Source organism: Schistocerca gregaria, chromosome 8 (assembly GCF_023897955.1).
Source record: "Schistocerca gregaria isolate iqSchGreg1 chromosome 8, iqSchGreg1.2, whole genome shotgun sequence".
Classification (NCBI taxonomy): Eukaryota; Metazoa; Arthropoda; class Insecta; order Orthoptera; family Acrididae; genus Schistocerca; species Schistocerca gregaria.
This window is the reverse complement of record NC_064927.1, coordinates 458,850,605-458,875,558: the sequence shown is the minus strand read 5'-3', so window position 1 is coordinate 458,875,558 and position 24,954 is coordinate 458,850,605. Positions and strand designations below refer to the sequence as shown.

Below are 24,954 nucleotides of genomic sequence, written 5' to 3'. Positions count from 1 at the left end.
ACAGTACACCGATGTTGTCGCCAGTGGTCGGCGGAAGGTGCACGTGCCCGTCGACCTGGGACCGGACCGCAGCGACGCACGGATGCACGCCAAGTGCGTAGGATCCTACGCAGTGCCGTAGGGGACCGCACCGCCACTTCCCAGCAAATTAGGAACACTGTTGCTCCTGGGCTATCGGCGAGAACCATTCGCAACCGTCTCCATGAAGCTGGGCTACGGTCCCTCACACCGTTAGGCCGTCTTCCGCTCACGCCCCAACATCGTGCAGCCCGCATCCAGTGGTGTCGCGAAAGGCGTGAATTGAGGGACGAATGGAGACGTGTCGTCTTCAGCGATGAGAGTCGCTTCTGCCTTGGTTCCAACGATGGTCGTATGTGTGTTTGGTGCAGGTGAGCGCCACAATCAGGACTGCATACGACCGAGGCACACAGGGCCAACACCCGGCATCATGGTGTGGGAAGCGATCTCCTACACTGGCAGTACACCTCTGGTGATCGTCGAGAGGACACTGAATAGTGCACGGTACATCCAAACCGTCATCGAACCCATCGTTCTACCATTCCTAGACCGGCAAGGGAACTTGCTGTTCCAGCAGGACAATGCACGTCCGCTTGTATCCCGTGCCACCCAACGTGCTCTAGAAGGTGTAAGTCAACTACCCTGCCCAGCAAGATCTCCGGATCTGTCCCCCATTGAGCATGTTTGGGACTGGATGAAGCGTCGTCTCATGCGGTCTGCACGTCCAGCACGAACGCTGGTCCAACTGAGGCGCCAGGTGGAAATGGTATGGCAAGCCGTTCCACAGGACTACATCCAGCATCTCTACGATCGTCTCCATGGGAGAATAGCAGCCTGCATTGCTGCGAAATTTGGATATACACTGTACTAGTGCCGACATTGTGCATGCTCTGTTGCCTGTGTCTATGTGCCTGTGGTTCTGTCAGTGTGATCATGTGATGTATCTGACCCCAGGAATGTGTCATTAAAGTTTCCCCTTCCTGGGACAATGAATTCACGGTGTTCTTATTTCAATTTCCAGGAGTGTATTTTAAACCTTAAAGAACCATAACTTCCTCCAAATTGTAATGCGTCACCGACTGGTGCAGAAGCTGATCATTCAAGGAGGCAGCAACCAAAATTCAGGTACCAGTTACGATTTAAAGTAAAAATCTCTCACACTTTCTCTCTCTCTCTCTCTCTCTCTCTCTCTCTCTCTCTCTCTCTCTCTCTCTCTCTCTCTCTCTCTCTCTCTCCGAACACATACATAAATATTCATATTATTAAGATAAAAGTCATTTTATAGGATGCAAGTCCTCCAATTTGACGCCACTTCGGCGACTTGCGCGTCGATGGGGATGAAATGATGATGATTAGGACAACACAACACCCAGTCTCTGAGCGGAGTAAATCTCCGACCCAGCCGGGAATCGAACCACGGCCATTAAGATTGACTGTCTGTCGCGCTAACCACTTCTTTTTTCAGTTTGTTCGTTGTTGATCGTTGTGCTTGGTCGTTGCGAATGTCACATGACATTCATTGAAGTTCGTTGTTGATCCTTTCTATCAATTTTTATTACAGAGGCGCTGAGCTGCCGTGCCTGGCAACCACTCAGCTACTGGGGGCGAACACGAACTGATGGTTTCGATACATTACGTAAATACAACAAAGTGGTGCGGCAGAAAAGTCGCTTGTGTCCACATACCATTTAACTGGAACGGCATCAACAGAAAATACAGACCTCTAACTACAGACACAATTCGAAAAGTGCGCTGGTCAGTCGAAACAGTATATAATTATGACATAGTGGTAAGTGTAAATGACTGAATTTAAAAAAAAAGAAAACTTGAAATTATATAAAACTATTTTTGTACATACAGACCTATCTGTATTAAATTCTCTTACTATTCCATAGGGGAAAACCTGTAAATGTCAAAATTTCTTTTGACTGTTATGCATGAATTTGTAGAGAACCACAGCCAGTCGTAACAGGAAAACCGCTGGCTACAGTGAGAAAGACACTTTCGAAGCACAGTTGAATCGACAGTTTTTCATCTGCAACAAAATTTCAGCTGTAGTGTAAATATCAGATGGTTCAAATGGCACTGAGGATTACGGGACTTAACATCTGAGGTCATCAGTCCCCTAGAACGTAGAACTACTTAAACCTAAGAACGTCACACACATCCATGCCCGAGATAGTATTCGAATCTGCGACCGTAGCAGTCGCGCAGTTCCGGACTGAAGCGCCTAGAACCGCTAGGCCACGTCGGCCGACAAATGTCAGATAACCACACAAACATTAATTGGTGTATAGTCTCTGTCAGTAATGTTATGAAAGTAAATATTAGAATCTCAAACCTGTGTATGTTATCATGCAGAACTGTTTTACTTGTTTACTGAAAATTAACGATGGTGAAACTACCGAAACATATTTTGGTGTTAAACGAGAAGAATTTGTGTTTCTTCAACGCAAAACCCTATATCCGTTATTACGGAAGCAACCACGAACAAAAAAGTGAGTTTCAACCGCAAAATATATGTACGTATTTGCTGTACTCGTGTCCATTGTTTAGGAACCAGCATAGTAATTCCCTTGAACCGGTATAGGTTGTTCTTTTAAACAGACGACGCACACACAGTCTCTGCTGTATAAAATATCTTTGACACTTACACTTAATGTTCTGCAGTTAATGGAAACAAGTTATCGGTTCCGAAGAACAGTGTTTAACGAAAAAAATGTGCAGGTACTTATATCTTGATCGTTACTGCCCAGGGTTTTCTGAAGTTTAACAAAGATCCAAGTATAAAAACCATAGTAAATCATTGGTTCTCAGCAGACAGCAATAATTTTGAAAAATTAAATTTGCCAACGACCTTGCTGTAGTGGTAACACTGTTTCCCGTCAGATCACCGACGTTAAGCGCTGTCGGGCTAGGATAGCACTTGGATGGGTGAGCATCCGGTCTGCCGAGCGCTCTTGGCAAGCGGGGTGGAGTTAACCTGTGTGAGGTAAGCTGAGGAGCTACTTGACTGAGAAGTAACGGCTCCGGTTTCGGAAACTGCCACACGGCCGGAAGAGCGGTGTGCTGCCCAAATGCCCCTCCATACCCGCATCCAGTGACGCCTATGAGCTGAGGATGACACGGCGGCGGGTCGGTACTATTGGGCCTTCACGGCCTGTTCGGGCGGAGACAAATTAAATTTAGATTCTAGAATAATGACGGTCACCAGTTCAATAAAGAACAGCAGCTAAATTTTGTTAAGGACTGACATTACTTTGAAGTCACGTGATTGCTGGGAGTGAATAATAACGTAGCAACTGAAGAAAATGCACTTACGAGAGCTTAGATGTTAAAGACACATGTACCACGAACGAAATGATGCTAATTTACAGTACACTTGCATTAACAAATAACAGATAATGACCAGAAACACTTTATGGTAACTGTATTGAATTACGTAAATCACGATAATGCAACTTTTCGAAAATTTGCAGAAACGTGAGCAAAAACTAATAATTGTTCCTTAATGATTACTTCTCAAATTAAGGTCATAAATGGTTTCATTTATAGCAACAGTAAATTGGCAGTGGCAGTATTACGAAGATCTAAGCACGTGAAATTACCCGGTGATCAAAAAGTCAGTATAAATTTGAAAACTGAATAAATCACGGAATAATGTAGATACAGAGGTACAAATAGACATAAATGCTTGGAATGACATGGGGTTTTATTAGAACCGAAAAAATACAAAATTTCAAAAAATGTCCGACAGATGGCGCTTCATCTGATCGGAATAGCAAGAATTAGCATATAAAGCAAGACAAAGCAAAGATGATGTTCTTTACAGGAAATGCTCAATAAGTCCACCATCAATCCTCAACAATAGCTGTAGTCGAGTAATAATGTTGTGAACAGCACTGTAAAGCATGTCCAGAGTTATGGTGAGGCATTGTCGTCGGATGTTGTCTTTCAGCATCCCTAGAGATGTCGGTCGATCACGACACACTTGCGACTACAGGTAACGCCAAAGCCAATAATCGCATCGACCTGGGAGGCCAAGCATGACAGAAGTGGCGGCTGAGCACACGATCATCACCAAACGGCGAGCGCAAGAGATCTTTCACGCGTCTAGCAATATGGGGTGGTTCTAATAAAACCCCATGTCATTCCAAGCATGTGTGTTAATTTTTACCTCTCTATGTACATTATTCCGTGGTTTATTAAGTTTTCAAATTTATACTGACTTTTTGATCACCCGGTATTTTTGAAACACAGCATAATACCATAAAATTACTTTGTTCGCAATAGTGTCAACATACTATTGTCACTGAAATGTAAATTGTTTTAAATAACATTTGGCTTGATTGATTGTCTGCAGTAATAGTAAGACACTGTATGGAGAACCTTAATTACTTCTGCCTCTGCCGGCCGTGATGGCCGAGCGATTCTAGGCCCTACAGTCTGGAACCGCGCGACCGCTACGGTCGCAGATTCGAATCCTGCCTCGGGCATGGATGTGTGTGATGTCCTTAGGTTAGTTAGGTTTCAGTACTTCTAAGTTCTAAGGGACTGATGACGTGAGAAGTTCCATAGTGCTCAGAGCCATTTGAACCATTTTTGAACTTCTGCCTCTGGTTCAAATAATTATTTGAATGGAAGTTAACTGTAAAAGTAATTGGATTTATCTTCTTTTAACTATTTCTTTCAGTTTTGACTTTCTTGAAGGTTTTGGTGAAACAATGGAACCCTGATTATGGTTAATGACTTGGGTCAATTACGTTCACTCCCTAAGTTTCTGATTTGACTACACAACATTCTAATGTTCAAAAAAAAATTAATTAATACGCTGGAAAACCTAGTATATCCGGCTTGACCTTTGCGACCAGTTGCTTGTGGTGCGACGTAATACTTTTTATGGTATCCGTTATTGGCAACAGGTTCTTCTTGAAAACTTCCTGGCTGATTAAAACTGTGTGCCCGACCGAGACTCGAACTCCGAACCTTTGCCTTTCGCGGGCAAGTGCTCTACCATCTGAGCTACCGAAGCACGACTCACGCCCAGTAGTCGTGCTTCGGTAGCTCAGATGGTAGAGCACTTGCCCGCGAAAGGCATAGGTTCCGAGTTCGAGTCTCGGTCGGGCACACAGTTTTAATCTGCCAGGAAGTTTCATATCAGCGCACACTCCGCTGCAGAGTGAAAATCTCATTCTGGAAACATCCCCCAGGCTGTGGCTAAGCCATGTCTCTGCTATATCCTTTCTTTCAGGAGTGCTAGTTCTGCAAGGTTCGCAGAAGAGCTTCTGTAAAGTTTGGAAGGTAGGAGACGAGATACTGGCAGAAGTAAAGCTGTGAGTACCAGGCGTGAGTCGTGCTTCGGTAGCTCAGATGGTAGAGCACTTGCCCGCGAAAGGCAAAGGTCCCGAGTTCGAGTCTCGGTGGGGCGCACAGTTTTAATCTGCCAGGAAGTTTCATATCAGCGCACACTCCGCTGCAGAGTGAAAATCTCATTCAGGTTCTTCTTGGTTAGCGAGCAGCTTGAGTAACATTGATGCACACAATCTTCTTCAATTACCAAATCTTCTTTCAAGTATAACCATATACTACGCCCATACACGTGCTCGCTCTCTTATATATTTTACCTAGCCACATACTACAGCACCAACTCCTGAAAAATCTCCATTTTGCATGAACGCGCCAACACTTTGCAGCCGTATGCCACCACAGATGATTGACAACTCGTCACGTTGGCTACACTACTACGAATGCGCACGCTAGCTCCAACGATGTTGTTGTTGTTATAGACTAACAGACAAAAAAATAGCACACCCTTTCAGGCGTTCCCACATCACTCAAGATTTATTGTTGGAACAGTGCATATAGAGTACATGAAACTGTTACATTTACCGATCAGTACAACAAGTGGATCAGAAGTACCAGGCACTGACCCCTACTGAAACACCCATACTAGCAGGTGGTGTAGCCACCACGGGCCGCAATGCACGCCTGACCGGCATCCAGTCGATCGTACACATGGCGGATACTGTCCTGGGATACGTCGCGTCACCCCTGCTCGACCTGTTCGCGTAGTTGTTGGTTGTCGAGTTGCACGAGTTACTTCTCGCCCCATCATATCCCACACGTGTTCGATTGGGGACAAGTCCGGAGATCATACTGGCCAGGAAAGTTGCTGTACGTCTTGCACAGCAAGTTGGGTTTCACGAGCAGTGTGTGGGTGAGCAAATCATGTGGGAACAACACATCACCTTGCGGTTGTCAGAACGGCAAAAGAACTGGTCTAATCATCTTCTGCACGTACCGAGCGCTAGGTTAGCGTCCCTCCCTCCCCCCTCCCTCCCAGAAACGCTATAGACAGTAATACCTGGGGTGGGGTCTTGGATTTGGATTGGATTGTTTGGGCTCAGAGACCAAACAGCGAGGTCATCGGTCTCATCGGATTAGGGAAGGAAGGGGAAGGAAGTCGGCCGTGCCCTTTCAAAGGAACCATCCTGGCATTTGCCTGGAGTGATCCAGGGAAATCACGGAAAACTTTAATCAGGATGGCCGGACGTGGGATTGAACCGTCGTCCTCCCGAATGCGAGTCCAGTGTGCTAACCACTGCGCCACCTCACTCGGTTCTTGGACAAATGCACTCTACGAGACAGCACTCAACAGGTCTAAGTCTTACTCACAAATGACCGTCATTTGCGTTGAGGCAAAAACTGTTTTCATGGTTGAAGACCAAAGTGCGCCATTCCGTCTTCCAAGTGACACTCTGGCGGCACCAGTTGAGCCATGCATGTCGATGTTGTGACGTGAATGGAAGATGGGCTAGAGGCCTGCATGTCGGCCGGAGTGGCCGAGCGGTTCTAGGCGCTTCAGTCCGGAACCGCGCGACCGCTACTGTAACAGGTTAGAATCCTGCCTCGGGTATGGATGTGTGTGATGTCCTTAGGTTAGTTAGGTTTAAGTAGTTCTAAGGGGACTGATGACGTCAGATGTGAAGTCCCTTAGTGCTCAGAGCCTTTTGAACCATTTAGAGGTCTGCATGCCCGTTGTCCCATTCGTAGAGTTCCGCGTTGATGCATCTGTTCTCACAAGCGCTCTTATCTGTGCTTTGGTAGCTGTACGAGATGACACAGCTGCCCTTCAATGTGACGATCCTGGTGGACATCTGTGATGCGCGGACGTGTGGAACCTCGTCTGTGGGTGTGAGAATGTTCGCGTGATCATTGACACCAGAATCGTTGCACAACTGACGCAGCACGTCCAACTTGTGTGGCAGTTCTCCGAAAGAAACATCCCGCCGGTCGGAAGGTCACAGTTTGGCCTTCTCAAAACTCTCTCATTTGGCTGTACGAAGCACGAGTGCATCTCTGTGGCTTGGTTGCCTGCTTGTGAATACTGTAAGTTTGCACAACATTCAGCATTATGACTATGAGCATCCCGTGTTGAAGTATAGACACATGGCGCAATTGTAGCTATGCCTTTACGCTATCTGTTGGCATTCGACATTGGAACCGTTATCTACTATCCCCCCCCCCCCCCCCAGGTGGAAAATGTAATCATCGGATCAAAATCAACGTTGTCTTTCGAGGTGTACCAATTAAGATTTTTCGGGGCTCTGTAGAGATTGAATTTCCCTGACACTTCCAGCGTGTTTACTACAGAGCTTTGACTTAATTATTCCTTATTTGTTCTTCTGTATTACGACAAAGCTCATAACTACATATATTTGCAAAAAAATAGTTTTAAACTCATAGATTCGAGTGACTGAAAATACATGAGGCACTGTGTTGTAGTGTTACAAGTCAACCACGGAAACAACCAAAAATTAGTACCGTGATCTTATCGATTAATAAATCCTCTGTTACAACAAGAAGTGATCACTGGTTTTCCTAAACATATTGTCGTTTTGCGTATAACATCACAATTCACGAAATGGAAATTTTCTTGACTTTCATTGTTTCGTTTATGGTTCAACACTTTTTGGGCACTTGTAACGCCACAGTCTAACAAGTACAGTCGCGGAACTACTGCACATTTGTTATATACTGCGACACTAGCGCACCTACCAACCAGTAAGCTACTCTGTTGAATATGGGAACTCGTGCCTATTGAAACATAATTCTCGTACCATCGCATACCCATAAACTGCGCAACTGTTGAATAAATACACTCTTATATGAAATTAATAGTATTACTGGGGATTGAGTACATATAATTGTATCAATCTTTGCTACATTAACTACTATTACTCAATATGAAATCAACTTCTCTTTGGAAATTTGTTTGTGAAGATGCGGAACCTCTTGTCTCTCTGTTCTGAAAGGAAACAGAGAACTATATTAGGAACTGAGTCACTGCTTGCTCAAGCGCCACGTGTTGACCTATCACGCTCGTGCAGAAAGAGCACCTGGCGCTGCAGGAGATAAACAGGTGCAGCAGGTGTTTTGAGAACTTCCTGATAACCAGTCTCTTCAGAGTGAGCATGTACTGTCTACTGGCGAGGGAGTCCTGGTTAGGGACATTCAAAGCCTTCTGATAGAGACAATGTTAACTGTAATACATTGTACACTCAATTAAGTGGCATTCATTTGAGAAACCAGGAAGATGGCAGAACTTGGAGTACATTGTTACCATACTCTGCTATATCTATTTTGGTTTAATTAAGTGTAACACACGAATACCTGTCAATTTTTAAAGGCTAACAGAACAGAGTTGGCATAAATCATATGGTAGTGATATGGACGTATATAGATGGCCGTAGTATCACATACACAAGGTGTAAAAAGTGCATTGGCGGACCTGACATTTGTGCTTAGGTGACATGTGTGAAAAGGTTTCCGACGTGATAATGGCCGCTTGATGGGAATTACCAGACTTTGAATGCGGAATGGTAATTGGATCTAGAAGCATAGAACGTTTCATTTCGGAAATCGTTATTGAATGAAATATTCTGAGATCCAAAACGACAGTAGTCTACTAAGAAAACCAGATTTCAGGTGTTACCTCTCACCACGAGGAATGGTGTGCCTTCACGTAATGGTCGAGAGCAGCGGCGTTTGCGTAGCGTTGTCAACGCCAACAGACAAGCAACACGGCGTGAAATAACCGCAGAAACAAAAGTGGGACGGACGACGAACATATGCGTTAAAATCGTGAGGCCAAATTTTGCGTTAATGGCCTATGGTAGCAGCCGACCGACACAAGTGCCTTTGCTAACAGCACGACGTCGGCTACAGCGCCTCTTCTGCGCTCTTGCTCTTATCAGTTGGGCGCTAGACGAACGGAAACCCGTGTCCTGGTCAGATGAATCCGTATTTCAGTTGGTAAGAGTAGATGGTTGGGTTAGAGAGTGGCTCAGGGCCCACGAATCCATGAACTCAACAAGGCTCTGTGCATGCAGGTGGTGGCTCCACAATGGTGTGGGTGTGTTTACATGGAATGGACTGGGTCCTTTGCTCCAAATGAACCGATCATTGACTGGAAATGGTTATGTTCGGCTACTTGGGGATCATTTGCAGCCATTCATGCATTTCATGTTCCCAAACAACGGTGTAACGTCATTGGGCCACACTTGTTTGCGACTGGGTTGAAGAACATTGTGGACAATTCGAGAGAATGATTTGGCCACCCAGATCCGGCGACATGAGTCCAGTAGAACAGTTATGGGACATAATCGAGCAGTTCGTGCACAACACCCAGAGCTGACAACGCTTTAGCAATTATGGACGGCTTCAGAAGTAGCATGGCTAACTATTTATGGAGGGGACTTCCAGCGACTTCTGGAGTCCATGCCGCGTCGAGGTGCTGCTCTACGCCCAGCAGAAGGTGGTCCGACATGATATGAAGAGGTAACCCTTGACTTCTGCCACCTCAGTGAATTGCAGAAGTAATATGTATTCTAAAGCGGAAGATAGTGCTGAAAACAGCTTGTAGTCAACATTTTACGAAACTTACTACACTACTGGCCATTAAAACTGCTATACTGAGAAGAAATGCAGATGATAAACGGGTATTCATCGGACAAATATATTATACTAGAACTGACATGTGATTACATTTTCACGCAATTTGGGTGCATAGATCCTGAGAAATCTGTAGCCACAACAACCACCTCTGGCCGTAATAACGGCATTGAGTCAAACAGAGCTTGGATGATGGGCACAGGTACAGCTGCCCATGCAGCTTCAACACGATACCACAGTTCATCATGAGTAGTGACCAGCGTATTGTGATGAGCCAGTTGCTCGGCCACCGTTGACCAGACGTTTTCCATTGGTGAGAGATCTGGAGAATGTGCTGGCGAGGGCAGCAGTCGAACATTTTCTATAACCAGAAAGGCCCGTGCAGGACCTGCTACATGCGGTGGTGCATTATCCTGCTGAAATTTAGGGTTTCGCAGGGATCGAATGAAGGGTAGAGCCACGGGTCGTATCACGTCTGAAATGTAACGTCCACTGTTCAAAGCGCCGTCAACGCGAACAAGAGGTGTCCGAGACGTGTAACCAATAGCGCCCCATACCATCACGCTGGGTGACACGCCAGTATGGCGATGACGAATACAGGCTTCCGATGTGCGTTCACCGCGATGACGCCAAACACGGATGCGACCATCATGATGCTGTAAACAGAACCTGAATTCATCCCAAAAATGACGTTTTGCCATTCGTTCCCCCAGGTTCGTCGTCGAGTACACCATCGCAGGCGCTCCTGTCTGGGATGCAGCGTCAAGGGTAACCGCTGCTGCAAACGCCGTCTAACTGTTGGTGCAGATGGCTGTTGTCTTGCAGACGTCCCCATCTGTTGACTCAGGGATCGAGACCTGGCTGCACGATCCATTACAGACATGCGGATAAGATACCTACATCTCGAATGCTTGTGATACGAGGCTGTTGGGATGCATCACGGGGTTCCGTATTACCCTCCTGAACCCACCGATTCCATATTCTGCTAACAGTCATTGGATCTCGACCAACGCGAGCAGCAATGTCGCGATACGATAAACCGCAATCGGGATAGGCTAAAATCCGACCTTTATCAAAGTTGGAAACGTGTTGATACACATTTCTCCTCCTTACACGAGGCATCACAACATAGTTTCACCAGGCAACGCCGGTCAACTGATGTTTGTGTATGAGAAATCGGCTGGAAACGTTCCTCATGTCAGCACGTTGTAGGTGTCGCCACAGGTGCCAACTTGTGTGAATGCTCTGAAAAGCTAATCATTTAAATATCACAGCATCTTCGTCCTGTCTGTTAAATTTCTCGTCTGTAGCACGTCATCTTCGCGATGTAGCAATTTTAATTGCCAGTAGTGTAGTTTCTCTGTACTGGTAGGCACACGTTCAAGTATGCATTACGCCGATGGCAACACGTTAAAGGTTCAATGCTCCATTGAGCGCCATCGTCAACACAGCATTGTGCCATCTCACTATTTTACGAAACCGGATGTTGCTTATCTCTTAGATACGACTAATTATTACTCGTCTTTTGCAGGTGGCAAGTAATAGTTAATCTTATCTGTAAGATAAAAAGCATCGGTCTGCCAGCTGAGGAAAAAACGCTTCAAATAATTACAATGTAGTCATAATTTTACACGTGTGGGACTGAAATTGTTTTTGTGAAGTCCGCCTGCTTAACTGAGTGGTGACATACATGCCTACCATGTAGTGAGCCCGGGTTCGATTCCCGGCCGCGCTGGAGGTTTTCCCCGCTCGTGGACTGGGTGTTGTGTTGACCTCATCGTCATTTCATCCTCATCAGCGGTACGCAAGTCGCCCGATGCGGCGTCGACTGAAATAAGACTTGCACTCGGCGGCCGAACTTCACCAGACGAGGCCTCCCGGCCAATAATACCTCATGCTCATTTCTGTCATTTTGTTTTTGTGAAACCCTTCCGATACTTTTCCTAGGAGGCCTAACAGACACAGCACGTTTCGCTGCAGACGATTTTGGGGATTGAAAAACAGACCCTCTTCCAGCCTCAATAACCACAGGCGTATCAGCTCTTACAGGTCGATCAGCGAGCGAGGTGGCGTAGTGGTTAGCACACTGGACTCGCATTCGGGAGGACGACGGCTCAAACCCGCGTCCGGCCATCCTGATTTAGGTTTTCCGCGATTTCCCTAAATCGTTTCAGGCAAACGCGGGGATGGTTCATTTGAAAGGACACGGTCGATTTCCTTCCCCATCCTTTCCTAATTCAATGGGACCGATTACCTCACTGTTTGGTCCCCTCCTCTCAAATAAACCAACCAACCAATAGGTCGTCAGGTGATTTTCTTTCCAACCCTCAACCTGCTGTTCGGAAATGTCTTGCAACCTGAAACATACTCTGCCGATCAAGAACGTTGTTATTTGACCTCTGCGGTTTTCTCAGCATGATTGATGTGCTTACGGTTTTCCACTGAATAGTTGTTTCTCCTTCATGCACAATATTTCGACTACCAACCCATACATCTTCTTCAGGTGCTACGAGTACTGCTGTTATTTCTATTCACTGCCCCGAATCCAGCCAGAGTATGAACTACTGTTTGTCTCGCGCCACTGTTTATAGCCGAATCCGATTCTACAGGCGACGCCCTTTTAACTTTTGCAGGTAGATGTGATGGCCGGCGGGAGCTTAATGAACACAGTGCTGGATCTCAAGCCCTGTCGTTAACGTTTTTGGCGTATTTATTTCGATAGACTCTTTAATGGAATGAAATACGACGAGACCAGTATCGTGGTGCTAACCCCAAGTTTCTGGGACAGCATAAATGGGAACTTTCGTAGGTGACTACCTAAGACTGTTGAGTATTTCTAAAATAGGATATCTGCGCCATCAGCTGTAAAATTGTATATTTATTCTCCATCGGCTTCAGTTATACGAATCATCTTCACAGAAGAGCAGTAAATCAATGGATCAGGCACATATTTTCGTCGAATACGACATACTAAATGTAGAATATACGTCATGCCATAAGAGTCTATCTGACCATAATCCAAATAATCGTAATGTCGTGTAGCACTGTTACAGTAATGTATTCTTGGTGAGTTCTTCACACTTAATAATGAGTTGTTACCAATTTGTATTTTGTTAGTTATTGCTGTTACTTATTACCTGCGCCGAAGACGATATCACATTCAGTGTTTCGCAGTTATTTTTATTAGTAAAATCGATGGAAACTAAAACCCTCGCAATATCAGGGAGTAAGTACTTAATGCCTAGCTTTTGAAAATACTGTAATCCTGTCATGTACTTACCATTTTAAAGTAGAGAAATATATTGTTTTTAATGATTCCTTATAGCAGGTTCTGTAATTGTGCACAATTTCTCAGTAAAAGGTGAAAAATTCAAGTCTTAGTAGTAAACGATGACTTTTCACAACAAATGTTATATTTTCAAATTGTGGATCCTCCTTACACACCTGTGTATCTTTAAAGGTACATGAATAAAACTCACAATTAACGAGGACGAAATTGAGGATCAGCTAGTACCTGTCTCTAAAAGAGTGGGAAACCGCCAAGAAAGCACCTTCAAGCTCGACAAAGCAGCGACGAAGTTGGTCAGTCCATCGTGCGGATTCGACTCGTGTCTGATACATCTTGTTCGTTGATGGAATTCATAAGAAGTAAACTAAAACCGTACAGGGTGGTTTAGCTGCCCCTACCGATTTCGTTTTATACAACCCGCAACAAACCTCCTGGCCTCCGAAAACCGCAAACTAGATTTTTATATTCTCTCCTTTGACATGTGCAGAGTAATAGTCCTACAGGAAAAAATGAAGAGGACTTTTTGTAGAGAACTTAATATAGTTACATTTTGTGCGGGGATGTATTTGCACTGGAGATCAGGGTTTTCCTGTTATTGGAGAAAAACATTAAAAAAATCATCTTCAAACGCACCTCCACGCCACATTCATCCTTCATTGGTCAGGATGTATAGCATATTCTTTGTGGCAATCCCATCTACGACTGTACAAAAATTTCCGACTACATGTACTATTTATTCTTGATATTCGACCTTGGATTGAGCTAATACGTCACTAGCATAGTCGGCTATTTTGTTAACATTATTAAGGGTTTTGAAAGAAAAACGATTTTTGTAAACGTTACACTAAAACTAATTACGCTGGCAGTTCGATCCAGTCTTGACCCTCACAAGCAAAGTAGTTCAATAGTCAAAGCCTGACGAATACAACGATGTAATTGTTTATTTTATGCCGTTAGATCTCATAATATTTTAGGTAAAATTTACACAAACGTCAATATTACAACTATTAAGTGCGCAACTAAGCCAGTTGCGTAATAAGGCGAGCCAACGTATACTAAAAACTGGTCGAATGTGGGAAATAATTCGTGCAGTCGCAAATTTTTGTATAGTGGCAGGAGAAACTGCCATGAACCACATAACAAAAATTCTGACAGGTGGGGGCCGAGCGTGGGAATGGGGTGGCGTTTGACAGTTTCTTTTGTACGTTGTTCTTGAATAACTCGGAAACTATGTCCCCTAGCGAAAACGTATACCAGTAAAAAATTTAACTAATAATGATGCTTCACCTTTATGTGAGTACAAGTATATTTTTCGATAAATGCTGCCTTGCCACTTATAATTGTCCCACTTGTACCTGTTTAGTCACCAGCAAATATTTTTTTGTATTTATACAGTGATCTCCAGCAATATAAACATGTACATGAATGTATAAACACGTGATGATGGGTGCAAGCCCGAAACCGGTCGTTTGACAAATAACCTTTTATTGTGACTGGTACCGGAAATTTTTCTACACCCTACAAGGGAACAGTCACGGAGTTCAACAGAATCCACTATGGATAAAATTAATTTCATAAAAATTTAACTACATTTAAGTTCCTAACAAAAAGTGCTGTTCATTTTTTTCTGTAGGACTGATAGTTTGTGCGAAGCGAGCGAGAGAACATAAAAATCTCACGTGTGGTTTGTGAAGGCCATATGTAATATTACACGTTACATAAAACAACATCGGTAGAGGCGGCTCACTCAGTATAGATGCATCATTCTGTAGTTTCTCTACTTTTACTATTCTAAATAAATTTAAATGTGCAACAAACCGAAGATAATTTATAAAGGAGGCTATACATCTTAAGAAATAGGGCAGAAGAACAAGGCTGGTATTTCCACATAATTGAAAATGGCTTTTCTGAGGAAAAAATGCGAAAAGGGAAAAATGGAGATAAATACGAAATGTGGGAGCAGAAAGCGAAAATACACAACAATGGATCACGACACAGAAACAAATTTAAACAAACATGTGGAACAATTTATAGACCTCTGAAATATTAAATTAGAAAGGAAAATAAACTGAATCCTTATAAAACATTGACGGAGCTGGTAGCATTATCAGGAAGTGACACATGCGTATTATCGAAGAAACGAAGAAGAAACATAAGGTCATCTGAGATGAACTTCTCAAGGCAGTCACAGGCTGCTGACTGATGGACAAAGTACTAAACAGAGATAAATGACAAGAGCTACCGATTTTAGATTTGGAAAGCAAAATTAAAAAAACACAGTTATTTGAGTAACTATTTAGAATGAATGCAACAAGAACGTCTACGTAGAATCGTCGTGGAATACAAGCCTACTGCAGGCCAAGTGTCGGACGTCCACGAGGAAGATAGTTTCCGAAAAAGGCTGAGCAACGCAGTACAATGAAGTTAACTGCATTTATCAAAAAGATGAGACTGCACACCATTCCACATCCCACTGAGTAATTATCTTCGGTGGTTTGGGAATTGTGTGCTTGAGAAGGGAAATATGTATAAAATATACGTGAGTAAAAATATTCGCCACTTAAATTATCTGCCATTTTTTTGTTAGGAAATTAGAATATTGACAGATACTTAGACATTAACATTAAATGTGTAATCATTTTTAAATTATTATTTCCACAACTTTTACAATGTTCATTTCTTGGATAAGTAGTAACGACAAACGTAGACTTTCCATGTCTTCTGTAGTGCATCCAGCACGATTCCAAACAGGGCACTCAACACAAGTGCACAAAAAAAAATTTTCTCCTTGCCTGCGTGGTAAGTTGTGTTTTCCAACTTCTGGTTCTCTTTTTCTTCTATACTGGATACTCCGTAAAGTACCAACGTACAGATTTCTCATTCTGGTTCTTCAGCCTAGTATACAGTTCCTTATCATTCCTTACTTTCTTCTTCGTTCCAGCTTCTTCCACTTTCTTTTTCATAGGGACACGCACCTGTGCGGTTTCAGTGCACCATTGCATACTAAGATGATTAGATTCCTTATGTTAAGTCGTTATATTGGGAAATCAAATCCTTGTAATCATGCAATATGTGTTAATTTCTCCCAAAGACAGGAATAAATCAATAATTACTGTAAATAAGCTTTTTCATACGTGGTTCACAGCCATAAATTTATTAAGACAATTCTATTTTCCACCTTGTTTGTTATACAGTCATGTTATTTATTTCTCACGAGCACTTGATATCGGTGATATGTCATTTGAAGCGTTACTCCTATCGTCATAATTTTACACACTCTCTCTCTCTCTCTCTCTCTCCCCTCTCTCTCTCTCTCTCTCTCTCTCTCTCAAAAGAAACACATACACAAACCAAATGAAAAATATCATGTACGCTAAATATTCCCTAGGTTCTTTGTAGAGCAACATTTTAATAAATGAATGTCACTAGTTAGACATTGTTCTACAGTATTACTTTTATACAAAAGCGAACTCGTGCTTTTCACATATTATGAAAAACATCAACAAAACAAAAGTCGAAAGATAAACACATAACGACAGTTGACAACACTACACTCTGTAAACACACACATGTTGATCACAAAATGAAAATTACAGGTAATGTGTTATTATAAGTATTAATGAAAAAAGCTGGAGCATGGGGACCGAATGAACACATCTCCAGGATTACACATACGGACTAACAACACTTGAAAGCGTAAGTAACACCAAACGATAATTTAACATCACGATATTTGTGCTACAATAGTTGTTTCTAATCTGAAAAACAAGAGAAAAACATAGCAAAATGTAACACAGTAACATACATTAACTACTACAAAATAAATTTATTTTATGTGCAAAATGAAACATGTATTACAGGCCACTGAAGACGTTTCGTAAATAAAAGAAGCGAAACGCGTATGGCAAAAAAAAATTCCTTTCTAATTGCGTAGGCCAGAGTCAGTCGGCATAAAAGTTTTCTGGGTATGGTGCCGCGTCATAATTTATAAAACTACTGCTGCAGGACAAAAACCAACGTTTCGGACACGGTTGTAGCGGCCTCCTCCTGGATCTGCTGGCGCGTACTAGTTATGCAGTGTCTCTAATATTCTGTTGTCATTGTTCACTGCGCATGCCATTACGTCATAATTTTAAAAAGTTCTTTTCATTGGTCACTTAAGGAAGAAGGAGAGGGAACTTTATTTTAATAGGTTGTTGAGGTGGAGGAAGAACGTAACCTCTGTTGTCTATTCGCTCTTGAGTTATGTGCCATGACTGGTGCTCACCGACGAATGAGAAACTGGCTGCTGTTTACCAAATGCTGGACGTCGGCCGCGAGGCGGCAGCTACCCGCCGGTGGTGCTCAGGTTTCGTGTTGACAGTGCGGTCTGTTGGGCTCTGATTGCTGGCAGCCAAGATAGGGCAAGCCCGAGTCCATCCTCCCTGTTTATGTTATTAGGGTGTTTTAAATATTTTGATGGCTTCTCTGATCTTGCGTTTCGTCCTAACAGGCTGCTTTGGTCAACACACAGGCTTCGCTAATTTTTTTTTCTTTTCCGCAGTCTTGCTGATGTTCTGTCACTGCAGATTTGTTGTATTGCCATAGGCGAATACAGCGCTAGTGTTCCTGAATGCGCGTAGCTATTGGCCTGCCAGTCTCGCCGATGTATTCCTCAACACATTCGCATTCCACCTTGCACACGCTACACGCCTGCAGTGTGTAATGCATCCACCTTGTCCTTAGTGGAGTCTTGTAAGTCCTGGATCCTATGACCACTATAGAAGGCGAAGGTGTTTGCCTATTCGGTCGGTAACATTTTTCACATATGGTAAGCACACTGTTAGCTGCAGTTTGTCTATTTATTACTTATCTTTCTTGCTTGTGTTTGTCGACAAGGCTGGGTGTATCGACTTATGGCTGTAGCAACTGGCTTGAAACGTTGTGCGTAGCCTTTTAAGCTCAGGTGTGATGTTTTGAGCATCACTTAGGCACTGTGCACGGATCGACAAAGAACGGATGACCGCGTTCTTCAGCGCTGGGTGGTGATAGGATTGGGCGTGCAGATACTTGTCTGTATGTATTAGGCTTGGAATATACTCTGTGCCCCAGTGTGCCCTCCGTTGTCGGTGTATACTTCGGCCTCTAAAAAAGGAATTGCTCCATTCTTCTCTACTTCGAGCGTGAACTGTATCTTCCCATGGATGTTGTTCAAATATTCGTGAAGCTTGTGTAGCTCCTCTTCACCATAAGGCCATAAAGCGAACGTGTCGTCCACGTATCTGAACCATCAACGTGGCGTAAGGGAGCTGAACCAAGGGCCGTTGCCTCGAAGACTTCCACGAATATGTCAGCTGCCACCGGATAGAGGGGAGACCCAATTGCTACACCATCTGTCTATTCGTAGTTTTTTTTTTTTTTTTTTTTTTTTTTTTTTTTTTTTTTTTGCCATTTGAAGTACGCTGAAATCAGGCACAACTCAACCAGGTCGCATATGTCTGGCGGGTCATGCTCCTGAACGATGCGGATAGTTTCATCTACTGGCACGTTCGTAAACAGTGAATTCACGTAAAAGCTGACCATGATGTCCGTAGGTAAAATTGTTTCTCCCTTTAGGCGTTCTATAAAGTGCGTCGAATTCTTCACATAAGAATCCGTCTTGCCAACTAGACGTCTTAATTTGCACGCTAGATTCTTTGCCAAATTGTAAGTAGGCGAATTGATCCCATTCACTATTGGCCTCAAAGGATAACTTTCCTTGTGTATCTTTGGAACACCATAAATTCTAGGACAGACTGGTACTCTGGGAATAAGACCCCTGGCTGTGTCAGCGTAAATTCTCGAGTCCTTAATCGGGGCGTGCGTCTTTCGAATTATCTTCGCCGTAGGGTCCGCCCTTAGTTCTTTGTAGATGGGATCATTTAATAATTCTTTCATCTTGTCTTCGTTCTCCACAGTGTCAACTGTGACAGTAGCATTGCCTTCCATGTAGCTGTATAGAAGGAACACATCTCCATGAATTTTGAAGCAACTAAGGAACGACGGAAAAGGAAACAAAATGTCTATGCTTTTCCTTCATTGGGTCGTATTACTTAGTTCGATTGCCGAAACGTGATTAAACAAGGTTATCAGTTCACATAGCTTACAGATTCGCCACGCCTTTACCATTTCATTCGTGGAAGAGTATTATATATATATATATATATATATATATATATATATATATATATAAAAGAAGTTATTTTCGTGTAGTTGGTTGTAACTGTTAAGGAATTACATTCACAATACAGTTTTGAATGCCAGTCTCTTTTCAGTTATTTAGTAAGTCGAATTTCTGCTACCTTCCCCTCACGAGAGTTTACTTTCTCGATCGCGTATTGTCCCATTGCACTTTCCGGCCGGCCGGAGTGGCCGAGCGGCTCTAGGCGCTACAGCCTGGAACTGCGCGACCGCTATGGTCGCAGGTTCGAATCCTGCCTCGGGCATGGATGTGTGTGATGTCCTTAGGTTAGTTAGGTTTAAGTAGATCTAAGTTCTGGGGGACTGATGACCACAGCAGTTGAGTCCCATAGTGCTCAGAGCCATTTGAATAGTTTTGGGAAATAGCTACTATGTAATATCACCCCCCCCCCCCCTCCTGTTGCGAATAATATGGATACTGATGAAGTTGTGGTGAGATTCATATGTAGCATAAGTTCATCAAGAGCATTTGAACAGTGTGTGGGTACAATTTTTGTTTCTGGATATGTAAGCTCATTGCCTGATGAGTGTAGTGACATGGCTCAACCTGGTATCAAGGTGAGCAATGTGGAAATATATAAGCACACTTATATACAAACCACTCACATTCTGGTATATGTGTTTGTGCAATGGGATGTTTATTTCAAGAAACATTCAGGAACACCACCACTTACGAAAGCAACACACACACACACTAGGGTAATGATGACCTCGGCAGTTAAATCCCATAGTGCTCAGAGCCATTTGAACCATTTGAAATTGGTACACTTGCCTTATATGTAGAGCCCACGCGAGCACGCAGAAGTGCTTCAACAACACGTGGCATGAACTCGACTCATGTCTGAAGTAGTGCTGCAGGGGATTAACAGCCTGAATCCTGCAGGTCTGGCCATAAATCCGTAAGAGTACGAGGGGGTGGAGATCTCTTCTGAACAGCACGTTGAAACGCATCCCAGACATGGTCAATAATGTTCATGTCTGGGGAGTTTAGTGGACAGCGGAACTCAGAGGAGTGTTCCTGGAGCCACTCTGTAGCAATTCCGGCCGTGTGGGGTGTCGCATTATCCTGCTGAAATTTCCCAAGTCCGTCGGTCTGCACAATAAACATGAATGGATGCAGGTGATCAGACAGGATGCTTACGTACGTGTCATCTGACAGAGTCGTATCTAGAAGTATCAGTGGTCCCATACAGGGCGAAAAGTATTTAAGCCGACAAACTCTTGGAGGATGTAGGGGACATCAAAACAAATATTTTTCCCAAATGTCAGTTTTTCCTATTAGAAGTATTTAAACCGGTAGAGGAAGATTTCTCTGGCGGCAAATTTATTAAACCAACAAACACTCTTCCACTTTTTTTATGACCAAGAGACAACACATTAACACAACCCAATTTCAATTACAGTAGATTTTCAAAAATGCCTCCATTGACACGTAAACAAAGGTTACACCGTCTGTCTGACACGGGCAAAAATCCCAGGAATATCCTGAATTGTTCCGGGCGACCAGATCCTCTTCTGATTCAACAGGAGTTCCTTAAACAAGGTTGCGCATCTCTCTCCACACAAAGAAGTCCAGAGGGGACATATCTGGGGATCGAGCAGGCCATGGTACAGGGTCCTGTACCTCTGCCAATCCACGTTTCAGGGAATCGTCGACGCACACGACGACTAATTTGTGCCGGCGCCCCGTCATGTTGGAACCGTGTGCGTTGTCTTGTAGAGAGCAGGACGTCTTCCATCAATTCTGGCAATGCCCTGGAGAGAAAATTGTAATAGTGCCTGCCATTTAATGGTCTAGGTAGCAGATACGGCCCAATTATACAGTCCCCAACAACACCGACCCACACATTAACGAAGAACCGCACTTGATGGGCGCTCGCAACTGTGGCATGTGGGTTAGCCTCACTCCAAACATGTGAATTGTGCATGTTGGAGACTCCATCACGCCCGAACGTTGCTTCATAGGTAAACACCACAGAGGATGGAAATGTAGGATGCATTTCACACTGTTCCAGGTACCACTGCGAAAACTGTGCTGTGGGTGGATAATCAACTGGTTCCAGGTTGTGGACACGATGTAAGTGAAATGGACGTAACAACTGCTCTCGAAGGACTGTTCTTACATTCGTCTAATTCGTCCCCATGTTACGTGCAATTGCATGTGTGGTGATTGAAGGATACCGCTCCACATGCTGCAAGACAGCTTCCTCAATTTGCAGCGTTCTTACCGTGCGACGGCGTCCCTGTCCAGGTAATCCGCTAAATGACCCGGTCTCACGCAGTCGTTGGTACACAGCAGCAAAGGTCGTATGATACGGGATACGGCGATTAGAGTATTGTTGTTGATAAACCCGCTGTGCAGCTCGTCCGTTGTGGTGCGCTACGTAGTACACACCAACCATATCAGTGTACTCACTCCAGGTGTATCGCTCCACTAGCAAACAGAGACAGTGCACTACTATACTGGTGGACAGTAGTTGCCTACAGCTGAAGAGCGTAATACGCCGTCTAACAACTGAAAATCTTAACACGGCCTCAAACAACTGAACAGCGTAATGCGGCCTCCACCGGTTTAAATAATTCTCAAAGGGAAAAATGACAATGAAAAAATATTTGTTTTGATGTCCCCTACAACCTCCCAGAGTTTGTCGGTTTAAATACTTTTCACCCTGTATATATCATATTTAATTGCACACGCCCCACACCATTACAGAGGCTCCACCAGGTTGAACAGTCCGTTGCTGGCATGCAGGGTCCATGGATTCATGAGGTTGTCTCCATACCTGTACACGTCCATCCGCTCAATGCAATTTGAAACGAGAGTCGTCCGACCAGGCAAAATGTCTCCAAACATCAAGAGTCCAATGTCGGTGTTGAACGTCCCAGGTTAGGCATTAAAGGCATAAAGCTTTGTATCGTGCAGTTATCAAGGGTACACAAGTGGGTCCTCAGCTCCGAAATCCCATATTGAAGATGTTTCGTTGAATGGCTCGCACGCTGATACTTGTTGATGGCCCATTCTTGCAGGATGTTTTTCCGGCCACTGCGATGTGGGAGATTTGAAATTCTGCCGGATCCCTGATATTCACGGTACACTCGTGAAATAGTCGTACGTGAAAATCCCTTCTTCGTCGCTACCTCAGGGATGCTCTGTCCCATTGCCTGTGCGCCGACTATAACAACACGCTCAAACTCACTTAAATCTTGATAACCTGGCATTGTAGCAGCAGTAACCGATCTAACAACAGCGCTAGACACTTCGTGTCTTATATAGGTCGTTGTCGACCGCAGCGCCGTATCCTGCCTCTTTACATATCTCTCTTTTTGAATATGCATGCCTGTACCAGTTTCTTTGGCATTTCAGTGTATTGACGTAGAACCGAATTTCGCTCGACAAAAAATTTAGTGTCACATTTGGCCACCATGTGGAAATCTGGCGCTGTACATTCTTTGTATGGCGGTATTTCAACCACGCTGTCATTCGACAAGCCATAACGTGAGTGAACAGTATGGATATCGAGAGCAGTGATCGAGCATCTCTAATGGAACCTTTTTGGGTGAACAGCGGCAGTTACGGTGCTGCACTGAGAGAGTATCGCCGACTCAGAGGTCTGAGGATAGGCCCAAAGAAGATAATCATGAAATTCGAAAACACGGGTGAGCCTGGTGTGGCACCTGGAAGGGCAAGGCGTCCCATCTCCATGGGAGTTACTGATGAGGTTGCTGTTGCCGTAACTAACCATGCAGCACGTGCCCCTGGAAAGGTTTGCGTCCCTGCAGTGTCATGAGAATTGTCCATCCCACAGTAACAGTATGGGGAGTCTTGCAGTCTATTTTACAGTGCCATCCAGATGGTGCAGCAGTTGAAACTTCATAATACGCAGCAACGTTCTGAATTTACTATTCGTTCCTGACACGGATCAAAGTTGATGAGTCGTGGCCGGTCAATATCCCATGGAGTGATGAGGTACATTTTACGCTACAGCGTGCAGTGATAACACAGAACTGCCGATTCTAGGGTACTGTTAAACCGAGCGCACAAAGACCCATTACACTCGCCGTATCTGCTTTCACATCTGCATGGATACTCTGCAAATTACATTTTATTGCCTGGCAGAGGGTTCATTCAATCACCTTCACAATAAGTCTCTTATTATTCTAACCTCGTAGAGCGCGCGGAAAAACCGAACACATATCTTTCCGTGTGAGTATGTGACTGTGTGGTCTGGATTCGGAAGCACGTTTATTCCCGCTCCGTTCTTCTTTGAAGGCGTGTCAGGTGTACCGTGAGACGTCTGCACGAAGTAATGGCCTCTATCGACAGGGGATCTCAAGTTGATTCCGTATTTCTAGATTTCCGGAAAGCTTTTGACACCGTTCCTCACAAGCGACTTCTAATCAAGCTACGGGCCTATGGGGTATCGTCTGAGTTGTGCGACTGGATTCGTGATTTCCTGTCAGGAAGGTCGCAATTCGTAGTAATAGACGGCAAATCATCGAGAAAACTGAAGTGATATCAGGTGTTCCCCAGAGAAGCGTCCTGGGACCTCTGCTGTTCCTGATCTATATAAATGACCTGGGTGACAATCTGAGCAGTTCTCTTAGGTTGTCCGCAGATGATGCTGTAATTTACCGTCTAGTAAGGTCATCCGAAGGCCAGTATCAGTTGCAAAGCGATTTAGAAAAGATTGCTCTATGGTGTGTCAGGTGGCAGTTGACGCTAAATAACGAAAAGTGTGAGATGATCCACATGAGTTCCAAAAGAAATCCGTTGGAATTCGATTACTCGATAAATAGTACAATTCTCAAGGCTGTCAATTCAACTAAGTACCTGGGTGTTAAAATTACGAACAACTTCAGCTGGAAAGACCACATAGATAATATTGTGTGGAAGGCGAGCCAAAGGTTGCGTTTCGTTGGCAGAACACTTAGAAGATGCAACAAGTCCACTAAAGAGACAGTTTCCACTACACTCGTTCGTCCTCTGTTAGAATATTGCTGCGCGGTGTGGGAACCTTACTACGTGGGATTGACGGAGGACATCCAAAGTGTGCAAAAAAAGGCAGCTCGTTTTGTATTATCACGTTATAGGGGAGAGAGTGTGGCAGATATGGTACGCGAGTTGGGATTGAAGGCATTAAAGCAAAGACGTTTTTCATCGCGGCGAGATCTATTTACGAAATTTCAGTCAGCAACTTTCTGCCCCGAATTCGAAAATATTTTGTTGAGCCCGACCTACATAGGTAGGAATGATCATCAAGATAAAATAAGAGAAATCAAGAGCTTGAACAGAAAGGTTTAGGTGTTCGTTTTTCCCGCGCGCTGTTCGGGAGTGGAATGGTAGATAGATAGTATGATTGTGGTTCGATGAACCCTCTGCCAAGCACTTAAATGTGAATTGCAGAATGATCATGTAGATGTAGATGCACGTTATGGAGAACACGTTGTACAACAGGTGATTTCTTCTTTGGAAG

General features: G+C 44.0%; 1 protein-coding gene across 1 annotated transcript in view; it reads right to left on the bottom strand.

Moving 5' to 3' along the window:
* The window catches only part of LOC126284523 (retinol-binding protein pinta-like), a 108,955-nt gene that overhangs the window by 71,670 nt on the left and 12,331 nt on the right, over positions 1-24,954 (bottom strand). The window lies entirely within an intron of this gene.